Raw genomic sequence first — 24,505 nt, 5'->3', positions numbered from 1 at the left:
GACCAGCCCCCATCCTTAGGCACTTTCCTAAATCACCTCATTAACATAACAAAATGCACCTTTATCACTCTTAACACCTAGAAAATTTCAAGAGTTTTGGAAACTGGGCCATAATGAGGGCAAAGACCAAGTACAGAAATCACAATATCACAATTGTAATTATCTCTTTCTTAAAAGGTGATGCAGAAACGGGGAAAGGGCATTTGAAGCTAATCAAACAGTAAGGGAAAAAAATAGAGGTACAGACATTGAGGGGCACAGAAGACTTTGGGGGAGAAAATAACTCTAGGCTGAGTCTTCGAATTCAAGTGGTATGAATCTCAAAGTGTGGCCCAGCAACAGCAGTGGCATTTACTGGGAACTCACTAGAAATGCCAGGTCTTACGTTCCACCCAGGACCTGTTGAATCAGAAAATTCTGGGAGTGGGTACTAGCAATCTGTACATTAACATGTTCTACTAGTGATGCTAATACAGAATAATATTTGAGAGCCCCTAGGATAGTAGATGTTCAAGAAGCAGGGAATATATGACTATAAATTGAGTGTCTCCTCCCATTCCTCATCTGCAAAATAATACTAACTTATTTGGCTTTTGCTAGAGTGGAAGCTGATATTGTAAACAGAAGCCCTTGATTCAAACCTCTCTAAATGATATTTCCTTAAGTACTATATTGATAAATTATTTCACATGTATCATATTACATATAGCATGTATATCATGTTTTATTATGTAGAGAAATACCCAAGAAAATGTAACTATATATAAATGAGGATATATATGTGAAAATAGATATATTTACATATACACACATACTTAGATTACAAAGTAATTACCCAAATGAATATTACCTCCTTCAAAGAATAAACATAAGACAGCACAGTTTTCTACTATTATTCTGTTGTCCAAAAGCCTAGACACCTACAGAGCTATTTATGTAGGTGGGTAAGCAGGTAGATGGGTAGATAGGTAGATAAATCGGTAGGTAGGTAGGTAGATAAAGAAAAGCACATTTAACAAAATACTACAACTTTCAATTTAGTAGGTGGGCAATGGGTATTTTTTGGTGATTATTTCTGTATGTTTGATGATTTTCATAGTAAAGTTTTAGAGAGAAAAAAAAAACCCATTGGTTTCATCTTTGGAAGCTATCTCCAGAACATTTTTCCGTGATATAAAAATCAAATTTACTACTTCTTTTTTTTTTTCAGAGCATGTAGGTATTGTAGCAAAATATCCACACAAGTCATACATCCCAGGACTTTTTTTTTTTTTTTTTTATTCATTCAAGAGAGCAGAGCAAGAGAGGGAGAGAGCACAAGCAGGGTAAGAGGCAGAGGGAGAGGGAGAAGCAGACTCCCCAGTGAGCTGGGAGCCCGATGGGGGGCGGGGCACCGACTCTATCCCAGGACCTGGAGATCATGACCTGAGCTGAAGGCAGATGCTTAACCATATGAGCCAAGTAGGTGCCCCTACTTGGGACTTTCAAAGGATACATCATTAACCATTTATAAAGCAGTGATTCTCAAACTTGACTTCATGTTAAACCACCAATTTTAAAAGTTACTGATGCTCAAATCCCACCCAGAGAGATTCTAATATATTCAGTCTGATGTGGAACTCAAGCATTGCTTCTTTTAACCTCCCCAAGTTATTCTAAAATGTTCTCAGTGTGGCAAAACATTGCTCTCAACTATCCAAAGGCTATTAACATACTAAAAAATAGAATGATTCAATTAAGCAGTAGGTTCTAGAGATAAATACTTCAAAATGAGTGTGAATGAGTTCTAATTGGGAGAGGGTAGGTCTGGCCAAGTGGAATGAGGGAGGGAGGCCATTCATTTAAGATAGGTTATCATTAAATTTATTTTTTTAAGATTTTATTTACTTATTTGACAGAGAGAGACACAGCGAGGGAACACAAGCAGGGGGAGTGGGAGAGGGAGAAGCAGGCTCCCTGCTGAGCAGGACCCTGGGATCATGACCTGAGCGAAAGGCAGACACTTAACAACTGAGCAACCCAGGAGCCCTAGGTTATCATTTAAGTTTAAAACAGTAGCCACTCCACATTATAATTCTTCCTCTTTTGTATGAAACACTGAGTAGAACAAAAAATAGTTCTAAAAGGAATTGTTATGTCACGAGCATAAAAAAGCTTTAACAAGTCCTCTTGGAGCAATAAAGTTAAATATCTGAAGGAGGAAAGAAAAATAATTGTTTTACAAATAGTTTCAATATATGCATATATATATATATACACACACACCCTATTGGTTATGCTTTTTCTGGAGAACCTTAATATACACACCTATTTAATTTTGTATTTAGTTATATAAAGCATCAGCATTGACAACACAGACAGGTGAAAGCAAATGTGTGCCGGGATTTTATAACTGTTCCTCCAACTTATCTCAAAGACCAAAGAAAAGATGCACACACCCAGCCTCAAGGTCCCCTTCCTTCTCACTCTCTCCTGTCTTTCACACACGCACATCCACACACACAAATATACACCCTCTCTCCTTCTGTCTTTCATATGCATACATAAACACAAACACACTTGCATATACCCCACGGCCACATGCCCCCATACACAAACATCAATACACATATAGAATAATAAGTATTTCCATTTATTCTTTCAAACACTACTTTTGGTTAAATCTTGGCTCCCATATGTATTTTTTTTTAAAAAGATTTTTACTTGGGGCACCTGGGTGGCTCAGTCGTTAAGCACCTGCCTTCGGCTCAGGTCATGATCCCAGGGTCCTGGGATCTAGTCCCGCATCGGGCTCCCTGCTCCGTGGGAAGCCTGCTTCTCCCTCCCTCTCCCCCCTTGTGCTCTCTCTCTCTCTCTGACAAATAAATAAAATCTTTTTTTATTTATTTATTTTCTTATTTATTTATTTGACAGAGAGAGACAACACAAGCAGGACTAGATCCCAGGACCCTGGGATCATGACCTGAGCCGAAGGCAGGTGTTTAAGGGACTGAGCCACCCACGCATCCCTCCCATATGTATTAACATGAAAACATTGTTTTTAATATAGTTTTGATTCCAAATTCCTTGAAGCAAAGATCTAATTTATTAGTTCTTCTGGTTCAAAAATATTAACAGCGTGCTTAAAGGGCACACATCGGATTTTAAGTAATTGCTCACTGTATACTATGACACTGGTTTTACCAGTGCAATCCCTGTTCTCTCTCCTATGTGTCTTTGGTTATATCCTTATTTCCCCTGAATCTGAAGATTCCGAACAGTATTCAGGTGAAGCATATTTTTGTACTTGTGACATATTTTACCAAATTCTTAATACTTCATCAAAAATTAGCAAAAAGATACAGCTTTGGGTTGTTTTTTACCAGTCATTCACACCTTCTGAAGGATCATACGCCTGTAACTTTGTTGACAGTAAAAACGCCCAGTAGTGTTTAAACTACTTCCTGTAACATGGAAAGATAGAAGAAAATTTTAAAAAGAACAGAGAGATCACTTCCAAAACTACGACCATAGGGAACCATTCTAAGCAGGGCTTTCAGCTATTTTGGGAGAGACATAGTTTGGGAAATTAGAAGTAGAGGGGAGAGGAAATTGGAGCATAGATGAAGAAGGGGAGAGAATGATGGTTTTAAGAGGCAACAGGAAAATGTCATCTTATTCATTCTTTCATTCATTCATTCGTTCAAGATTATTGAGGACGTTCTTTGTGAGACATTAAATTTAGGTGGTCTTAAAAGTTTGCCAAAATCATGTCTACTATCAGACACAGGTCACAGTCTTTTCATAAGTGTTTACTGAGCACCTACTACATTTTAGGCAAAAGAAGGTACAACATATTTGAACCCACACACAATATCTGAGAATTTTTGCTTTGATTAGGTATGCTATGGATCACCCCCAGTTTTAAAGGGCATGGGCATTTTCAAAAGAGAAATGCAGCATAAAATTCTGAAATCACACATTCCCCAATAATTTCAGGACTACATATGTGAAAAATGATCCCAAAAATGTACTGATGAGTTCTGCCACTAACAGTCTCCAGGAATACAGCGTCTTGAGTGACTCAATCCTAGGTATCATTTATTTACCCCCCTTTTTTCCTAATCCTTTCCCCTGTCTTGATGTTCTTGCTGCTGTAACAACATATCTATTTTTAATCTCAGCCTTCAGAAGGTTAAGAGGAAAAAAGAAATATGAGACTATTTCAGGGTAATTTGCCTGTTGGAAGAATCTTAACACCAAACTTTTAATCTTGATCCACTGAACAAATATTTAATTATAATAATAGCTAACATTTAATATGTAGTTACTAAGTGTCACACAATTTACATGCTATATTAGTTTTCTACTGCTGTGTAAAAAATTGCCATAAACTTAGTGGCTTAAAGAACAACCCATATATCAGCTCACAGTTCTGTAGGTCAGAAGTCTGGGCAGACTCGGCTGGGTTCTCCACTTGGGATTCTCACAGTCTGAACTCAAACCCTAGGGAAGGATCCACTTCCAGTTTCTTTCAGGCTGTGGGCCGAACCCAATTCTTTCCATGTGACTGTCAATTTGAGGTCCCTACTTTCTTATACTGGCTTATGGCTGAAGGCTTTTCTCTGCTCCTAGAGGACTCTTGAATTCCTTCCTAAAGGACCCTGTTCATCTTCCTGTCTTCCAAAACATACAGTAGGGTTTCAAACCCATCTCAAGACTCAAATCTGTCTGATTTCTCCTGCCACCAGCTGGAGAAAACTCTGCTTTTTAAGGAGCTCATGTGAGTAGATTAGACTCCCCTCCTCACCCCCCAGTAATCTCCCTGTTTTTAAGAACAACTCATTAGTAACCTTAATTACATATGCAACTGCCAAATCCCTTCACCATGTTAGGTAACATAATCACAGGGGTAATACCAGACAGTAAAAGCCATATAGATTACTGACAACCACATGTATTTTAACTCTAGTCTTTATCACTACACTATTAAATTAAGTATCACTATTCACAATTTTCAGAAAGATCCAAGGTCACACAATTATTAAGTACCATAGCGATGGTTTGACCCCAGGTCTCTTCAGTTCTAATGCTGCTGCTTTTTTCACAATTGCACAATCAACAAAACCTTTATGAACACCTACCTATGGTGTATTATAATCTAGAGCTAAAGAAATGAATAATGCTTTTCCTTGCCCTCCAGGACCAAAAAAAATTAGCAGATTCCTCTTTACTTAATCAGTAATTAAATAATCCCTAATGCTTACTGTGTGCTCTTTTAAGAGCTTTGCATACGTTACTTTATTTAATCCTCACAATAATTTATGAAATAACTACTGTTAAAATCCCCAAGGTCAACCCACTTTACCTGGCAAAGTTTAAATTCCATCACAGGCACTTGGGCTCCAGAGTTCATGTTTTTAACCACAATATATTCTGCCTTTGAAGGATCCCTATTTAAGTTCGATGTTTAGGTGCCAATCAGATAATACAAATGGATGTTCCACACACCACACTATATTTTGTCGGCAATGTAAAAATCCATTTTTATGTCATATTTCAATGGAAAAGCTCCTTATTCTCGATATGGACGTATGCTTAAGAATTATCAATATTTGAAATATCTAAGGCTCTAACAACACCGTGCTCACATTCTTTCATAGCTACAATCCACTGGGGCTGGATAGTTACCTCCCTACCTGCCCTTAGATAGAAATCCTAATTTTCCAGTATCCCTGTCACTCTCTGATGTCTCCCATATATTAAAAGAGTTTATTACCATTAAATACTCCACTAAAAGTGTTGTTTTCTTATAGTAGAGATTTTTTTTTTCCTGTACTTACCAGAAGTGGGAAATTAGGAAGTGGAAATTGCCACCAGCAATTTGGTTTTGTTAGTTGCCTCCTGAACTTAGACCTTTACATTGGTTGGCAACCTTTTGTTTTACCTAAAGCCATTCTTTAATTGGATTTAAGAACTCTGTATCATCAAGTCAAATAAAATAGCGGAATAAGCTCTGTGACTGTAGGGTTTGAGTGAGACAAAGGAGTTGTTTCAATCTTATATTCAGCCACTAGGAGGAGGAAAACTGCTTTCCAAATGTAATTGTATGTTATTATAGTTCCTTTTAAACTTAACTTTACATTTTAAATGTTAAATTTAAATTCACGAGTACTTACCTCATCTGAGTCTGTGGTGATGTTTATCATTTGTATCTGCAATGTTTTTTGTGAATTAGTCAATTCCCCTACATATCCTCCTTTATTTCTAACACTTATGTTTAACAATCTGTGTTGCTTTCCAGAAAGCATTTTGTCCGTGAAATTTGAACTGCATTCAGGGAAAACAGAGGTAGTAACCCAATGGCAGAATTAGTAGGCTTTATGGCTGAGAAGGCCATGCATTTGTGTTAGATAAATGTCTCCCTACCTGGTTTTTGTTCAGCCCGTCCACCGATATAAAACCTCACAGCAGCCACATCTATATTCAGCCACAACTCTTTGTGAAAGGGACAGCTTGAGAACCTATTAAAAATACATTGTTACTATGAGTATTTTGTTCCTCTTTGCTATATAATCAGCTGAAAACTACAGTAGGTGAGCATTCTACGGGGAAGACCACTGTTCCTTTTATTGACTTTATAGCCACACAAACTAATAGAAAATGCATTTTATATTACACAGCTGAACTCAGTCACGCTGAACTCAACAGGATGGAATATTTTCCCTACATTTAAGTTGTAAATGGCAGGCTGGTTTGCAATAAATATCTGGGACAATAAAATGTCACTTCTTTATAGAATTTTATTATTAAAAATACCTGTGTTGCAAATAATATTTAGAACTGTTTACTGTGAAGCTAATGTTCATTATAGAAAATTTGAAAATTCTTAGAAGTCAGTATATAGAAAATGGAAATTTATTATTTTTTATTATGTTATGTTAATCACCATACATTACATCATTAGTTTTTGATGTAGTGTTCCATGATTCATTGTTTGCATATAACCCCCAGTGCTCCATTCAATACATGCCTTCCTTAATACCCATCACCAGGCTAACCCATCCCCCCACCCCCTCCCCTCTAGAACCCTCAGTTTGTTTCTCAGAGTCCATAGTCTCTCCTGGTTCGTCTCCCCCTCCGATTTCCCCTGGAAATTTATTTTTTCATGTTAACTTTGCGTAAGCAAAGATAGTTGTTATTACTATTTTTTCAGTAATTTTCATTATTCATAAACATAAGATTTAAGGATTTACTAGCATAAGTTTATTCGGTACTTTTCCTACTTTAGACAAAGTTTGTTTTTTATTTAATAATATGTTCTTTTTAACCAGTACATCCAAAATAGCATTCCATCATGTAATAAATATAAAAATTATTAAGGATATGTTTACATTCTTTATTTTACTTAGTCTGTGCAATTAAATGGTCATGAAAATTGCAAAACGATCTGTGAAAATGTAGGAGATATGTTAAGAAAAAACATAGGCACAGATGTAAATGTAGACTATGAATATAACTATGTCAATCTATTTTTAATGCATAGGGCAAAGGACTAAAATAGCAAGTGGGCAAAAGGAGCAGTGATTTGTTGAGGTGCTAAGATTGTGAGGAATTTATTCTCTCCATTTCTAATGTGATAAAAAAAAACACGTAACATAAAATTTGCCACCTTAACAGATCAGCGGTATTAACTATACACACCTTGTTATGTCAGAGATCTTCAGTGTTTTTCATCTCACAAAACTGAAACGCTATGCCCATTGAACAAAACTCCCCATCCCCATCCAGAACTTGGTAACCACAATTCTATTATAGGATTTGGATTTTTACTTACTCCAGTTACCTCATATAAGTAGAATCATACAGTATGGAGACATAGGAAGTTTTTACTAAGTATCCCAGTACATTCACTTTCTTCTCTCTCTCTTCTTTCCAGTCATTTTTCCCGTCCTTTATTTTGTTCCTTTTAGAAAACATTCACTGTGATTCACCTTCTCTCAGAAAATTCTTGGTGTGCGGCTCTGTTTTGTTCCTTCAGTTGAAATTCTAGATACAGAGCTCAACAGCACTATTGCTATTTATAATCATTTCAAAGGAAAAATTATCATTCTAAAGATAAATGTTGAATGAGGAAAACAAATGTTAACTGAAAATTCCTTCTGAATTAGATTTCCATATATGTCTTTGTATATTTTATCCTTTTATTTGGGGCTTTAATAGTTATCTAAATATACATACATGTAGTTTTTTTACACTGTATTTTTAGAGTCTACATCAAAACATTACTGAGAAATCAGGAAGATAGTTTTATTAGGGTGACTACATAATTTATAGTCCAGAAATTATGAGGGAAAAGGGACACAGTCATTAATTACACCAGGAAAATAGACATAAATCAGAACTATCCCAGGCAAACCATTAGGAATGATCTCTTTCACACTTGCCAAAAAACCCCTATCATGACCTTTGCTTTCTGGTGTTGCTATTTTTCTTTTTTTAAATTTTATTATGTTATGTTAATCACCATACATTACATCATTAGTTTTTGATGTAGTGTTCCGTGATTTTTCAGTGTAAGAAAGCAAATAATTGAAAAGCCATAAAGGGTCATTTTGGCCACCCATTGACTCATTTCATTTGAAAAATACAGTAATACAGTCAGCATTTTTTTTAATGAAAAAAATGCCTTTTAAGAATGGGGTGATTTACAAAAGTTTGACATCCCCTACAGCAGCTGTTTTCTACAGTATTGCCATCAAATGCTCAAGATGAGCTGGAAAGGAAAAGGGGGAGGGTCACAGATAGTAACAATGAAGTGGGAATAACCACATCTATTATAATATTTATCTTATTTAAAAAATCTCTCATTATATGTTCATAGATGTGAGTCAACCATGGGCCATTATGCAGCAGGTGTGTTTCCAGGGTAGAGGAGGGAAATATTGTTAGGGAACATTGGCATAGAATGGATAAAAATCCAAATTCAATAGCTTTTATCTAAACTCTTTTGAACTCCAGCTCCATCTCTGTTTCTAAATTTGTCTCTCATTTCTCCAGACATAAGCACTAAAGGAAGTATACGTTCCCCTGCTTCTCATTTTATGCCCACTTCTCTTTTTATTTTTTTATTTGGAAAATCCAAGTCTTGGATGGAGATCACCTTCTTGGTTGAATTTTACCCAGTTTCTTCCCATTTCTTGTTGCTGCACTCCTTGTCTCTCCGCTTGTCCCTCCACACATACACTCTGATCATGTGAGAGACCCAAGACCCGTCGTTCAAACACAACTGCAGTTTCCAGGAGAGATAACTGACGTATGCATGCAGCAAAATTCTATCAAAAAATCATTATTCTACTGGGGGAATTTAGGTTATTTACATTTTCTTTCTGTTAGAAAATGTTCCTTAATAAACAGAAGAATAGAGATTCCTACACCACAGAAGTAGAAAACTTTACAATTTCTCCCATAAAAAAACTGAGATAGGATCTGTATTTTAGACAAAATTACTTAAAAGTCCTGGCTTTGGCTTAAGTTCTTATCTGCCATTGATTTAAAGTCACTCTATCTCTTTTTCACTTTTATCCATAAACATACTCTGATAGGGACCTAGAACCAGATACACAACCTTTTAGAACCAAGATTAACATCTTGATTTTCAAAGAGTCTGAGTTTCCTGAAATAGTGTTTAGAGGGTACTATTTCATACTGATATGATTAAGATAGGCCCCAGGAAAGATGAACTATAAAAACGGCCCACACACCACCTTCTCCCCATAGATCTGTCATAATTTTTATAATATGAAAGAAGGGGGGAAAGGAAAGAATAAGAAATGGGTACCCATTATTATTTTATTATTTAAAAGCCATGTATTTTTCACAACATATTTTTATCCTTCTTTTTAACAAAATGTTCAATGACATAATTAAATCGTCATTATTACTTCATTCTGGATTGTCACTTATTCATAGAGAAGTCCCTACCCTATTTGGGGGGTCTTGAATTGGACTCATCCATCAGTTAGCTGGACTAAATATTTCAATTATTTGTTCATTTGTTAGTTTATTTTTTTTTCCTGAAAAGTACATATTGATTAGGTTTTCTGAGTTTTTGAAGGGCTTAGAAATATCTTGGTGTCACTACTGTATGTGAATTGAAAATTTAGCTATGATAAAACTTGGAGTCCATATCTTTTGCACCACAGTAATCAAAATAGTTACTCCATTCTATTGTGACATGTAGTGCAGATGAAAAGTCTGAGCGAAGACTTTTTTTTTTTTAAGTTTTTGATGTCTAATATTTTCTACATAGTTGATTTCAGATAATTTCTTCTACAACTTGGCAATTGTCCTTAAGAGATACACACTTAGGGCGCCTGGGTGGCTCAGTAGGTTAAGCGACTGCCTTCTGCTCAGGTCATGGTCCTGGAGTCCCGGGATCGAGTCCCACATCGGGCTCCCTGCTCAGCAGGGAGTCTGCTTCTCCCTCTGACTCTACCCCCTCTTGGGCTCTCTCTCTCTCACTCTCTCTCTCTCTCAAATAAATAAATAAAATCTTTAAAAAAAAAAAAAAAAGATACACACTTAGGGGCACCTGGATGTCTCTGTCGGTTAGGCAACCTCTCTTGGTTTTGGCTCAGATGATGATCTCATGGGTCGTGGGATCTAGCCTGAGTGGGGCTCCACACTCAGGGGGGAGTCAGCCTGGGATTCTCTTCTTCCGCCCCTCCCCCCACTGGCGTGTGGGCACAGGCGCGAGCAAACTCTCTTTCTCTCTCTCTCTCTCTCTCAAATAAATGAATAAATCTTAAAAAAGAGAGAGAGAGAGATACACTTAATAGTCTTGCTTCAGTAGTGTTGCCAGAGAGCCTGTGGGATCTTTCAGTCTATTTGAGTTTGCTGTAGCAAAGGATGATATTCTGTGCGAACGTTGACTGGCCACTAACTACCCTTCTGAACAGTGAGGGTTTTCTTTTTAAAATTATTTTCATTTTTTTCTATTTGAGTATAATCAACCCAGAATGTTACATTAGTCTCAGGTATGCAACATACTGATTCCACTTCTCTAGACTTAGGTTATACTCACCATTTGTGTAGCTGCTATGTGTTCAATCAGTGAGTTTAAGTGAATATATTTTATTCAGTTATTAAGTGACATAAACTAAGAACTTGTTTCTTCTGTTTTCATTTCTGATTATTTTCACTGTATCTGAAATATTTCCTCAAACTTTTTCTCCATGTTCCAAAACCAATTATTTGTAGAATTTGTGCTACCTGTAAACCTGTTAATATACAGAAAATATGGTATTTAATTCCTTGATGTCTTTTTAATCTGTATACCTCTCATGCAGCTCTTTTTTTAATCTCTAAACTATCTTACTGTATATTATCTTTTAATTCAATTAAACCTTGTTTTCTTTATATTTTATGTAGTAAAGAAAATAGACATGGCTGAAATACACTTCAATTCCCTGCAGACCCTTTTTTAATGATTATGTTTTCTTTCACTTCTGGAACTCTACATTAATTTTTATGCTAAGCATTTCTTTTCCTTTTTTACATTGAAGTAAATCTTAGGTCTTAGTGATCTAGAATGTTTACGAAATAAAGAAATTTGATGTGTTTTTAATCATTTCATCTCACTTCAGTGTTGTTGGATCTTATAGAATAAAGATGCCATGGATCTTGGAAAGCCAGATGACTTATTTCTTTGTGTGTGTGATTTTGTTTTTGCTTTTTTTTTTTAATATGTCTATCATCATCATCTTCTTCATATTGTCTGTGGATAGTTGAACTGCAACCATTAACAACTATCTAACTTGCATCTAGAATGAAATTGTACATTGATATTCCATCAAAGAAATATCTTTTTTTTTTATCTTTGCTAATACTGTGGCCAAGCATGATCTTTTTGTGAATTCTTTGTGTCAAGCACCTACTAATGTGGCTAGTCATCTCTCCTGCTATTACGGTAAGACTGCTCTTTCAGGTAACTTACAATATTCAAATTTTAAAATAGTTGCATCATTTCCCAGTTGTTCCTTCTAAACCCACTTCCACTTTGGCCATCATTCTAGCCTTGGTGGCAACTGTATCTCTTTGAGAAACCACTTCTCAGGAACCCTTGTCACCAAAGACGGCCTCCTTTTCTAAATGGTATGCACACTTCAGCATGTGTTGGCTTGGCTCATTCAGGCAGCTACTCCTCAGGTAAATGACATGCTCTCACAAGCCATCCAGAGCAGTCAGCACAATGTCCTAGCTCATTATGGTCATCTCACAGATTTCTAAGAACCATAATGACCAAAGGACATTCACATACACATTAATTTTATTTTATTTTATTTTATTTTATTTTATTTTATTTTATTTTATTTTATTTTATTTTATTTTATTTTATTTTATTTTATTTAAAGATTTTTATTTATTTGACAGAGAGAGACACAGCGAGAGAGGGAACACAAGCAGGGGGAGTGGGAGAGGGAGAAGCAGGCTTCCAGCCAAGCAGGGAGCCCGATGCAGGGCTCAATCCCAGGACACTGGGATCGTGACCTGAGCCGAAGGCAGATGCTTAACGACTGAGCCACCCAGGCACCCCCACATACGTGTTAATTTTAAATCCTCACCAGTAGTCTTCACTTACCCATGACTGGGGGCTCACAGCTTTCACAAACCCTTCCATTTACATGTAAGCTGTCCAAGACTCTCTCTCATTCTTTTCATTGAAATATATTTGACATGGAACATTGTATAAGGTATATTGATGTAATTTCTATGTTGTGGTATGATTGTCCCTTATAACGTTAGCTGGCACCTCTGTGAAGTCACAGAATTGAGAGTGATTTCCAAGTTATTCTTTAATGGACTGATTTAATCTGAATGAAGCTGAGCTATGTACAGTTAGATGAATAAACCACTTTAGTTAGAATTGGTGACGGAGAAGGAGAGCAAATTCGACCTTTAGTGATTTAGAGATCTCTTTTTTAAGATCTGGTAGTATATATGTGTATATCTTTGAATATTTGTGAAATTTCTTAAGATACTCTATTTTTGGAAGTATTCTATGCAGCTTGTTTTTCTTTGTTGTTCTTGCTTCCGAGAAATGAAAAGTCAAATTTGTATTTTAGTGCAATACATTCCGACATGCATTCTTGAAATCTGATATTCTTGGGGCTTTCACCATGCATTCTAATTATTTGTATTCCCTATTTATGACTTTTTAAGTTAGTGTATATAGATGTGGAATTGATTGTGTATATCCCTAGACATCTTCAAATAACTTATGTAAAAAATGGGTCACAATTAAATAAATGAATATTACAAATAATTTGAAACAGATTTTTATTAAAAGAATAATCTGTCCCTTAGATTCATAGATTGTTCCCAAAGGAGAATACTTAAGTTATTTCTTCTAATTTCGACATAGGTACCCATTAAATAAATCAGAAACCTAAAGCCCAAAGAAGAAAAATACCTCCTCCATGTCTACTAACTTATAAATTGGAACACATTAATCTTCAGTACAGATTTATCATTCATTTTTATACCTGACATTAAAATGACTGTAGGAATTACAACAGCCAAATAAACTGCAGTATATATTATTGAAATATATGTGGTCATTAGTAGGGGACTCAATAAACCTTTATACATAAATCCAATGGAGTGCTATGCAGATAAAAATAGGTGGTATAGCTAGTTACACCCTTATCATTTAAATTCAATCTATATTGTAGATTATATATATAAGGCATAAAATAGTACATTAGACTAACCCCGTTTATGAGAATCATGTGTTTTACACACACACACACACACACACACACACACACACACACACACAGATAAATTCTGAGATCTTTTATCATTAACATTAGTTTTTCTATAGTGGATATGAAAGAGAAAATAGTTTTCCCTCGCTTTATTACTTAATTGCCTTTATGGTTTTCTTCCTTTGTAGAACATTTCAGGGATTATCTTTCTTAGTTATTCCTGACTCACCACTGCTTGCATATGGTAGCATTTCAATATGTTTTTGCATTGAATAAATATATATCAATTGAGAATAAAGTGTATATTTGGGAATTCTGTGTGCATACACACTCTATCATCCAATTTCTCAATTGTAGGCTAGAGTTTATAATGAACCTCATTTTGGAAGGGAACATTAGGTTTTGAATAAAAAAGTAATGTATAGTGTTTGTAGGAAGATGTAATTTATAGGGGAGGTGTGCTTATCTCCCTACTTCTGCAGTTCTTAAGAAAAAAATTAGAAGCAAGCAAGCTTAGTATTTTAAGTTTTATGTCATAAACCATGCATTGGATTTACCCTGGAGATTAGCACTTGCCAATAGACATCAGTTTAAATTAATGAGTCCATAGAACTCCTCCTGGCTTTGTATGTAGCAGGAGAAAACTCAATTTCCCCTCAGTGGTGTCATCTTGTGCTGTAGTGAGTGGTATAAGGGCCAACTAAGCACTACTGACAATTGAAAATCATGGAAAGTACCAATCCTGCTTTCTCTGTGTGTGTTTATGCATTCATCTTATTCTTATATTTAATTATCTTCAACTTACAGTGGTTATAAAATACAAGTAATGAATTGCACTGTCCGGATATTCCACAGTGATAATTTTTGTTATTGTATCAGCCTTTTCTGTAATTTCCATTGCTATGCATGTTTCCCTCATCTTTTATGCCAATTTTTTATCTGTTGGATATCACAGACCTTATCATCAGAACACATCGACAGTTACACAGAACATTCACCAAAATATCAGATAATGACATTAGTTCTTCCTTTTTTTTAAATTGCCTTATATTTTTATTGATCCTTGTACTAAAATATTATTTCAATATAGTATTTTCCTTTGCATATTATAAAGTATTTTCTTATATGGCATCAAGTTTAATCCTCAGACACTGTAAGCTTAATAGATCGGTACTACTGCTGAATTAATGAAGTTATAAGAGCTCAGAGTATGACTCAATGAAAGTCATTCAACTTACTAGTAAAACTGGGACCATAGTCTGTGCTTTTCCGTAATTAATAACCACCATTGTTGATGCAGTGCTTAACACATTACAAAGTCCTTGGCAAAGATCGTTTCATTTAGTTCAAAACTACCCTATGAGAAAGGAATGATTACTATTCTAATTTCATAGTAACTGAGGCCAAAGTTGGAGGAGCAGCAGAAATCCTGCTTTCACAGCCCACTTGGCATCAACAGTAAACTATAAGCCTAAACTTATATACTTTTTAGTACTCAATATTGATAATCGGCTAAAACAATATATAAATAAAGTTGTGGTGGTATAGTACTCTGATTATAATATCATTTGAGAAATAAACCAGTTATTAAAGTGAAGCATGAATACAGAGAAGTGCAAAATCTTAAGTGTCTATCTTTGGGACTGTTTGACAAAGGGCCAACATCTGTATAAATAGCACCCTAAACAAAAAGTAGAATGTTATCATGCTCCACATCTCTCCTTCACACCCCTAGTCATCATCACCTCTCTTTAACAATAACTGTCTTTCTAACTACTTTATACCATATATGATTTTGGCTTGATATCCAGGGACTAATACAGTACTTGCTATTTTTGGCTTTGGCTTCTTCTCTTCAATTTTCTTTTATTAGATCTGTGCATATTATTGAAGAAAGCCATACTTTGTTCATTATCCTTCTTGTATAGTGTACCAGTGTGTGAATATTTGAAATTTACATATCTGTTCTATTGCTGATGGGCATTTCAGACATTTTCAGGTTAGGACTATTATGAATGGTATTGCTATCTAAATTTTGTAGTAATATTTTTAGTATATATATATACACATTTTAGTATATATATATATACACACATTTCTGCTAGTTATATTCCTAGGAATGGAAATACTGGGTCATAGTGGATGTATATGTTCAACATCAGTAAATATTAGCAAAGGGTTTTCTAAAATAGGTGTACCAATTTATACTCCTACCTGTATTATGTGAGAGTTCTCCTTTTTCACAGAATCATCAATGCTTGTTATCTTCTAGTTTTTAATGTTATTATTTTAGCCATTCTTGTTGACACGTAGTGTTATATCGCTGATGTTAATGTGGAGTTCTTTTTCAAATACTGGTGGTTATCGGATGTTATTTTGGGGAACTTGCCTATGGAAGTCATTTGCCAAGCTTTTTGTGGTTTTGTTTTGCTTTTTACTGAATTGTCTATTTTATTGAAATGCAGTTCTTTCTTACAGATATAAGAAGAATAAAAGTCCTGTGTGTGTTTGTGTGTGTTGTGTTTTGTTTCACTCTTTGGGTTGTCTTTCTACTCTCTTGGTGGAATCTTTTTATAAGGCGGTGCTGTTAATGTCAATTTTGTTTACCAGTTTACCAGTCTTTACATTTTAGTTAGTTCTTTTCATGTCTTCTTTAAGAAATATAAATCTTAGAACTCATGTTATGAACATATGAAAATATATAGTGAAATCTCCATAACTATTGATTATATAGTAGTAACTCTATTACTCTGATTATTGTTATTATTATTAAAGCCAGTAGTCATGGAGATTTCACTGTATATTTACTCTGTCTCTCTCCACTTTTCCTGCATTTGCCTATGTCCCCACTTCTGACCAAAGGATATCTATTAGTATTTCTTTCAGTTCTCTGGCAATAAATTCTATGTTTTTATATGCTTGGGAATTTTTAAAAATGTTTTCCTTTATGTCTGAAAGACATTGTATCTGTATAGAAAATTCTAGTTTGCCAGTTATTTTCCTTCAGCACTTAAAATATGGCATCCCATCAAATGGTGGCTTCATTTTTCTATTTGGAAGTCAAATGTCAGTTTTTTTGTTTTGGTTTTGGTTTTTGTTTTGCTCTACACATTTCTCTTGTCCTCCTTCCTGTACCACTTTTAAGATTTCCTCTTTGTCTTTGGTGCTCAGCAGTAGGACTGTGGTGTGATAGGGAGTGTTTCTTCTGTTTATTCTGCTTAAATTCTCTGAGTTTCTGGAACGTGTAAAGTGATGTCTTTAATCAATTTTTTGAAAATAGCATGACCTTATACATTTCTGAGTATTTGCTTTTCCACTTTTGTTCTCTCTGTGTGAGCTTTAGTATATGTATATTCTACTAGTTTTCTTTGCGTTTACTTATCCTCTCTTCACTTGGGCCCAGTATGCTGTAACTGATTTTGTTGTGGTGGTTCTTATTACCAATAATCATTTGTTCAGTTGTAAAAATTCACTTTGCGTCTTCTTTTTTTTTTTTTTTTGAAGACTCCAGTACTTTGGTAAAATTTTCCATCTTATCTCTTCCTTGTCTTTAATATATTAATTGATCTCCTTTTATACTTCATGTGACAAGTCCATTATCTGGGTCAGCTAGCCATCCATCTTGTTGTTGTTGCTGTTGTTTTTGTTAAATCATGGTCCTGTTTTCTTAAATCTTGTGAGTTTTGATTGAATGCCAGACATTATGTTTAAAATGTTGTATAGGATTTAAATGTCATCTTTCTACAAAGGATTTTATTATCCTTGACTATTCTCTGACAAGTAGTAAAGGGGAAAATTGATACAGTCTAACGAGGGACTTAGCAGATGTACAGCAGTAATTCAAACTTATAAAGAAAACACGCCCATCGACCACTGATTTGTTCCCACTCTCAGTGCATTTATCTGGATCCCCCTTCATTGACAAAACTTAAAGTCCAATGATTGTCCCAGCACACTGAGATCAACCGAAAGCTCCATTGCGTATTTCAGCGATTCTTGGCTTGGTTTCCATTCCTGCTGCCCAGTGCAGCTAAAGAATAAGAAATGTCTCCAGGTGGAACCTGAGAAAGAATGAATGACAGCAATGCAACCGTTGACTCTGTGAGTCTCCCTTCTCTCTTAGACGTTCACCTCTCAAATTGTGGGTGTCCCCAGTGTCTTCAGACAGTTTTTCTTTAATCTGGTCTTTCACATTTTCCCAGTTGAAGTGTTAATCTTACCAGGTAGTCCAGAGTAGACAAACAAAGAAGTCTATGGCATAGCTTCTTTTTTCTTTTTTCTTGAAATATAACTGACATAACAATATATTAGTTTCAAGTGTACATGTAACGATTCAATATTTGTATTTGTTACAAAATAATCACAATAAGTTTAGTTAATAATTGTCATATGGTATAGCTTTAATTGCAAATCTTGTACAATTCTTATACTTTATTTCATATAATAAATGAGATAGCTATTATATATGCAATAGTCTTTATAGTTTGTGTTTATATTATTTTCCACACAAAAGTAAATTTCATACAAGTATGTTTGGCTATGTAAAATCCTATGATCTGTGACGTAGTATGTGGAGAAAAAAAAAAAGACCTATTAAGTTCTAAAGGAAGGTTAAATTGGGGATTTTTGAATGTAACTCCTAACTTTAGTTAAGCTCTAAGACACTGCCACTCTGTGGTAACTCTGAGACATAGCAGCATTCTCTCTATTTCTAGAGACAAGGATGCCCCGGCAAGTTTCTTCTTAATTCCCTTCTTCTTTTGTTCAAGAAATTAAAATTTCCCCACTCGGTGAGCAGCGCAGCTACTCTATACTCACTTCCCTCCCAATCCAGTGTTGCAATCTGGAGTCTAGCTCTTGGGTCCTCTTCTTTACAGAAACATGAGCAATAGCACAGTGTTAAGGTGCCTGAGTCACATGAGTCCGCATTTAGGCTCTGGCACCTGTGAGTGGTACGGTCTGAGGCTCATTACTCACTTTCTCTCTCATCAATGTTGTCATATAAAAATATGATTTTTAGCAGGCATATTCACTTTGTGAAAATTCATTGAGCTGTGTGCACTTGATATGTGTGCTAAATTGTAGCAGAATTAATTTTAAAGAGAGATTAATAATACATATGTAAATACAACTCTTAAAGGATTGGTCTCTGTATTTAAATGTATAATGTCACCTCCTCAATGACTTTCCTTTTCAAAATTCCAATCTCCCCTCCTCCTACTATCCATATATATCCACACATCCATTTCTTTTACTCTGTTCTGATTTCTGTTTTTTTTCTACAGCATTTAGCATTCTCTAAAACATCTAATTGACATATTGTGCACCTTTTCACATCCGTTTGTGGACTGTAGCTTCATAAAAGCATGATATTTTTTTGGTTGATTTACTGATTTACAAAAAGTGCCTAAACAGTGTCTTGCCCATGGCAGGTGCTCAAAAGTATTTGTTGAATGCAGGCACAGGAATGGAACATAGTTATTGGCACCTAATGATAGCTCCTAGTTAAAGAATTTTTATTATGATCAGGGCTTCCGATGGAGGCTTTTGTTCTCAGATTTTAAATATAGCTTGTGGATGAGAAAGGTGCTAATAAGCAGGTGGCATAGATTCAGATATGGCTAGGAAGGGACAGTTAAAACTAGTGAATTGTGCAATTTAGAAGGGTAAATTTTATCCTTTGTAAATTGTATCTTAATAAAGCTCTTATTTTTTTTTAAGTAGAAATTTCCCTCTTCAGGGGGAGAATCGTGATTAGCTCCTGCTTCTGACACTAACTCCCTTTTTGACCTGATATAGACCAGTTTTCTCTAGTTCTTAATCTTCTATATATAAATTGAGTGTGTCCATTAGCTGAAATTCTCAGACCACCTCCACTTCTAATATGCTGCCTTTTAAAAAATGCCGACTTCAGCAGAGATGGAGAGAAAACAAGGTGAGTACCGTACCATCGGTGTATTGCTCTGAACCTGAAGTATACACTTTAGAAAGCGCAGAGTTTAGAGGCTAAGCCCCTTTTGGCATCCTTAAGTGTGCATATAGACCTGGAAATGTGTGTGTCCAAATATGCATATAAATACCTTATCTAATTTTGTTGGACCGGAAATAAGACAATGAGTACTAGTTTCTTGGTTTCCGAAAGACTTCCCCGGAAGCTGTTTTCCCAGCCCCCAAAAGTGGATGACGGATCACAAAAGCACTGATTCCTCAGCCTGCTTACCAGAGTGTACCTTGGGGGCCATCTGGTATCTCAACGCTTTGCAAAATTAGCTTGGTTTAATTCGAGGGAGTTAGAAAACTCTGTTGTCACAATGAGAAAATGTTCCTGTTACCTAATTAACAGGGCTTATTAGGAGAGTGGTAACTACTGAAGTCCACTGAACACTCAGCCATATGGGCATATGAAGTGTGGATCAAACAGGTCTTTTTGTAATTACGTTAATAGTTACTCTTTTAGCTTTCCCTCATTTTCATCTAAGCCCAATGCAAAACACATTTCCTGGATTTTTAACAGAGTGTCAAATAATAGGCACCGTAAATGGATTTGAGTTATCAAGGCCACCATTTACTGGACGCATGTCTGCTGTCCGGTGGCTAACCCCTTTACCACTTTCCAGAATGTCCTTCTAGTTGCCTCGTCTGAGACACTACAGGTCATCTGCTCTATTGCTATGGTCTTTTCTCTGCCATATGGCTCTGCTGCACCCAACTCCTCCTGGTAATATGCTCCTTTGATATACCTTCAGCACAAAAACCTTTGCTAAATAGGAAAGTACAGCATGTATAATTTCCTCATTAAATCAATAGACAAGGTCACTCTGTGTTAAATGGAATAAGAAGCATAACATTCCCGCATGTTATGTACTGGCAGGGAAATACGATGCACTGACCTTTCAAAATCATCCAAAAGTCACTTCTTTAGCCATTTTGACTGAAACAATACATGGGTGAATTTTAAGTTTTAGCCTCACATATATTAAGGGACACGATATTCATTCAGGTTCCCATGGTCTGAGGATGAAATGGTATCAAAGGAGACACAGGCCCTTGATTTTGCACCCAAAGAGGTAATCCTTCCCTGATACCAAGCCCCATAACACCAATTGTAGATAAAAGTACTTAATAACACAATCACACATTTCCCTCTTATTAGGTAGTGTACAAAATGGCATGCGTACTCCCAGAAACCTGGAAGTCAATCATGTCCTTTTCCCCCCATTTTAAAAGTAAGAAAACTGAGTCTTACACAGAAGGGATTGATCTCAAGCCAGACACACTTTGTTGTTTTTTTAGAACTGTCAGCATCCTGCAATCTAAGAATCACCTTTAGGCCTGGCAAACAGTAGAGATTCAATGAATCTTTTTGGGTGTTTTTTTTCAATGAGTATCTGTGTAACACTTTTACATAGGTTAATCATTTATTCAGAGTGTTGACTTAACAAATAAATGTCTGATGAAGTCTGGGGATGGGAAATCCTAATAGCTGAAAAGAAGATGAACTTATAATATAGATTTGTAATTAGAAAACAAATCTTCCTGCCCAATGCGTATATGCCTGAGCTGTCAGTAAACTGAAAGGAGTGCAGAAAACAAGAATTTACAGTCCCTTGGGGCTAGTGCTGTACACAAAAGGGAGAGAGAGAGAGAGACTGACTGATTGATTCTTATCTGTATAATTCAGATTCAAATACATCCTTTCCTGAAATAACCAAAAATTGGGGAGAGTGAGGAAATAAACTCTGACTTTACTTGCAATGTAGAAAACACATTTCCACATGTTCAGAAAACAGGACCCAAAAAGAGATTAAAAAAATAAAGTTCATATTTTCGATTTGAAAATCACAATGTTAAATGCCAAATCTATACGTATGAGTCTCTCTTGACCTGGGGAACTCAGTCTCGCCCTTCCTCCTTCCTGATGCCCAACTGGAGCCAGATCTGAATCTAGTTCTACACTGAAGGTCTCAGTTGGAGCAGTTGTAACGAGACCATTTTTTAAAGTCAATTCCGTATTAGCCATCAATCAGATTCTGTCTCAGTCAAGCTATCTATGTGACTAAAGTCTTCTTTTCCATTGGTGGTTGGCACGTATTCCAATTATAGGAGACATGGAGTGTAAGAAAATATTTGGGACCACGCTCACAGTTTGGGTCACTGAGTCATCATATTTATAGAATAGCATCACTTAATAGTCCCCTTAAGAAGAGAAAAGCTACGTTTTTGAAAATGAAATACCCTGACTTATCTATTAGTACTTTTGTCTTTTAAAAAGATGTTTATAAGAAGACTCTGAAAAGGTGGGGCGCCTGGGTGGCTCCGTCTGTTAAGCATCTGCCTTCAGCTCAGGTCCTGATCCCAGGGTCCTGGGATCGAGCCCCACATCGGGCTCCCGGCTCAGCGGGGAGTCTGCTTCTCCCTCTGCCCCCCACCCCCACCCTGGCTCGTGCTCTCTCTCTCTCCCTCTCAAATAAATAAATCAAATCTTACAAAAAAAAAAAAAAAAAAAGACTCTGTAAGTGAGAGATGAGAGGCCTGCTGGATATCCAGATGGATCCTAAAGGGAAATATTACTGCTTCTTACCAGCAGGATTGCCATGTGTGTACTTCCTAAGTCTAGGGGTTGCTTTCTATAGAACTGTACACTTATGGGGTACCTGGGTGGCTCATTTGGTTAAGCATCTGCCTTCGGCTCAGGTTATGATCCCAGGGTCCTGGGACTGAGCTCCTCATCAGGTTCCCTGCTCAGTAAGAGTCTGCTTCTCCCTCTGCCTCTGCCTGGCTCTCTGCCTATCTGTGCTCTCTCTGTGTTTCTCTGTCAAATAAATAAATAAAAACTCTTTAAAAAAAAGAATTGTACACTTATTACAACATTTTTGAACAGATGATTATAAAAAAATCTTGAGGGAGAATCTCAGTTTTTTTTTTTTACTAATTTCCATAAAGGACATGATTTAGTTATTGCTAAAATTATTCTAAACCGTAATTTTCCTCCCAAGATAGTGTTCCTGGATGACTCTTCTGTAGTCCCATATCATTTCTCATATAGAATAAATATACCTCCTGTTATTTGCTTAGGATGTATCTCTTGGGGAGTTTTGTGGGTTTTTTTTAAGATTATTTATTTATTTATTTGACAGAGAGAGACACAGCGAGAGAGGGAACACAAGCAGGGGGAGTGGGGAAGGGAGAAGCAGGCTTCCCGCCAAGCAGGGAGCCTGATGTGGGGCCCCATCCCAGGACCCTGGGACCATGACCTGAGCAGAAGGCAGGCGCTTAATGACTGAGCCACCCAGGTGCTCCTCTTGGGGAGTTTCTTAACATCAAAGACTATGTCAGATTCATCTCTGAATCTTCAATTCCTATCCCCAATGGACATTGATATATGTTGAATGATTGGATAGGTTTTAATGAGTTAAGTAACCTTGAAATTTACTTGAAATAAATAGAAAATCACGTGGCATTCGGTTTGGAAAAAGAAATGAGTCACAAGAAAATGTAAATTAAATTAACTAAGTAAGCCTTCATTTGTTCATACCCATATCTCAACAAAACTATCCTCTGATTGGCCAATAATCAAGTATCTCTTCTCAAAATTCTAATTATTTAAGAATGTGTTGCCTCATTGCACACCAATTTGATATGGTCCACGCCCTTCAAAATACAGGAAGGAAGGGCAATGTTAATATATTTATTTTAAATTATATATACTTATTTTTGGAATAGATAAATTTAGTTCAAAATCTGAAGTGTACAAAGAGATATACTGTAAAAGTCACCTATCCACATCTGTCTGCTGCCACTCATTACTTGCTCCTTAGAAAGCAATGTTCCCAATATATTTTGTATATTTATAGAGGTAGTCTGTGCAAATAAAAGCAAACATATGCATACATTTTTTATACAGTTTATTAATTTTCTATTGCTGCTGTAACAAATAAAACCAAGGTTAAGAAACTGGGTGTTATGCACAAACAATGAATCATGGAACACTACATCAAAAACTAATGATGTAATGTATGGTGATTAACATAACAATAAAAAATTTAAAGGAAAAAATAAATCAATCAAAAACTAGAAAAGAAAAAAAAAATCTGTTTATTATCTTACAGTTCCTTAGGTCTGAGTTTGACATGGGGCACACTAAGCTAAAATGAAGATGACTGCAGGGCTGTGTTCCTTTCTGAAGGCTCCGGGAAGCATCCATTTCATTGCCTTTTCAAACTATTAAAGACCATCCACATTCCTAGATTTGTGGCCTCCTATCATCTTCAAAGCCAGCAATGCTGGATTGAGTCTTTCTCATGCTGCCATTTCTTTGGTTCTACAGCCAACGAAGGTCCTCCTTTTAAGGATTTGTATGATTTTATTGGGCACATCTAGATAATCCAAAATAATCTCCCCATCTGAAGGCCATTAATCTTATTACATCTGAAAATTTCTTTCACTATGTAAAGTAACATACGTACCAGTTTCAAGAACAGAGTATGGACAACTTTGGGGACTATTATTCTGCCTACCACAATGTTTCATGCATGCACGCAGACACAGTTTTATTTTTAACATGAAACAGCACACCATAATTCTGTTCTGCACTTTGCTTTTGTTATACAGTATTGGATACTTCAGATATTTTTCCATATTTCTATACAAAAATATCTCATTCTTTTTCACAGCTGCATAGATTCTTTTATTAAATGAATATACCATAATTTATTTCACTAGCAACATACTCATCTTTGTGTATTTTAAAGTGC

Source organism: Eumetopias jubatus, unplaced genomic scaffold (genome assembly GCF_037043125.1).
Source record: "Eumetopias jubatus isolate StellerSeaLion01/CBP00866 unplaced genomic scaffold, mEumJub1_p1.0 scaffold_10, whole genome shotgun sequence".
Taxonomy (NCBI): Eukaryota; Metazoa; Chordata; class Mammalia; order Carnivora; family Otariidae; genus Eumetopias; species Eumetopias jubatus.
Note: the sequence above shows the minus strand (reverse complement) of the source record.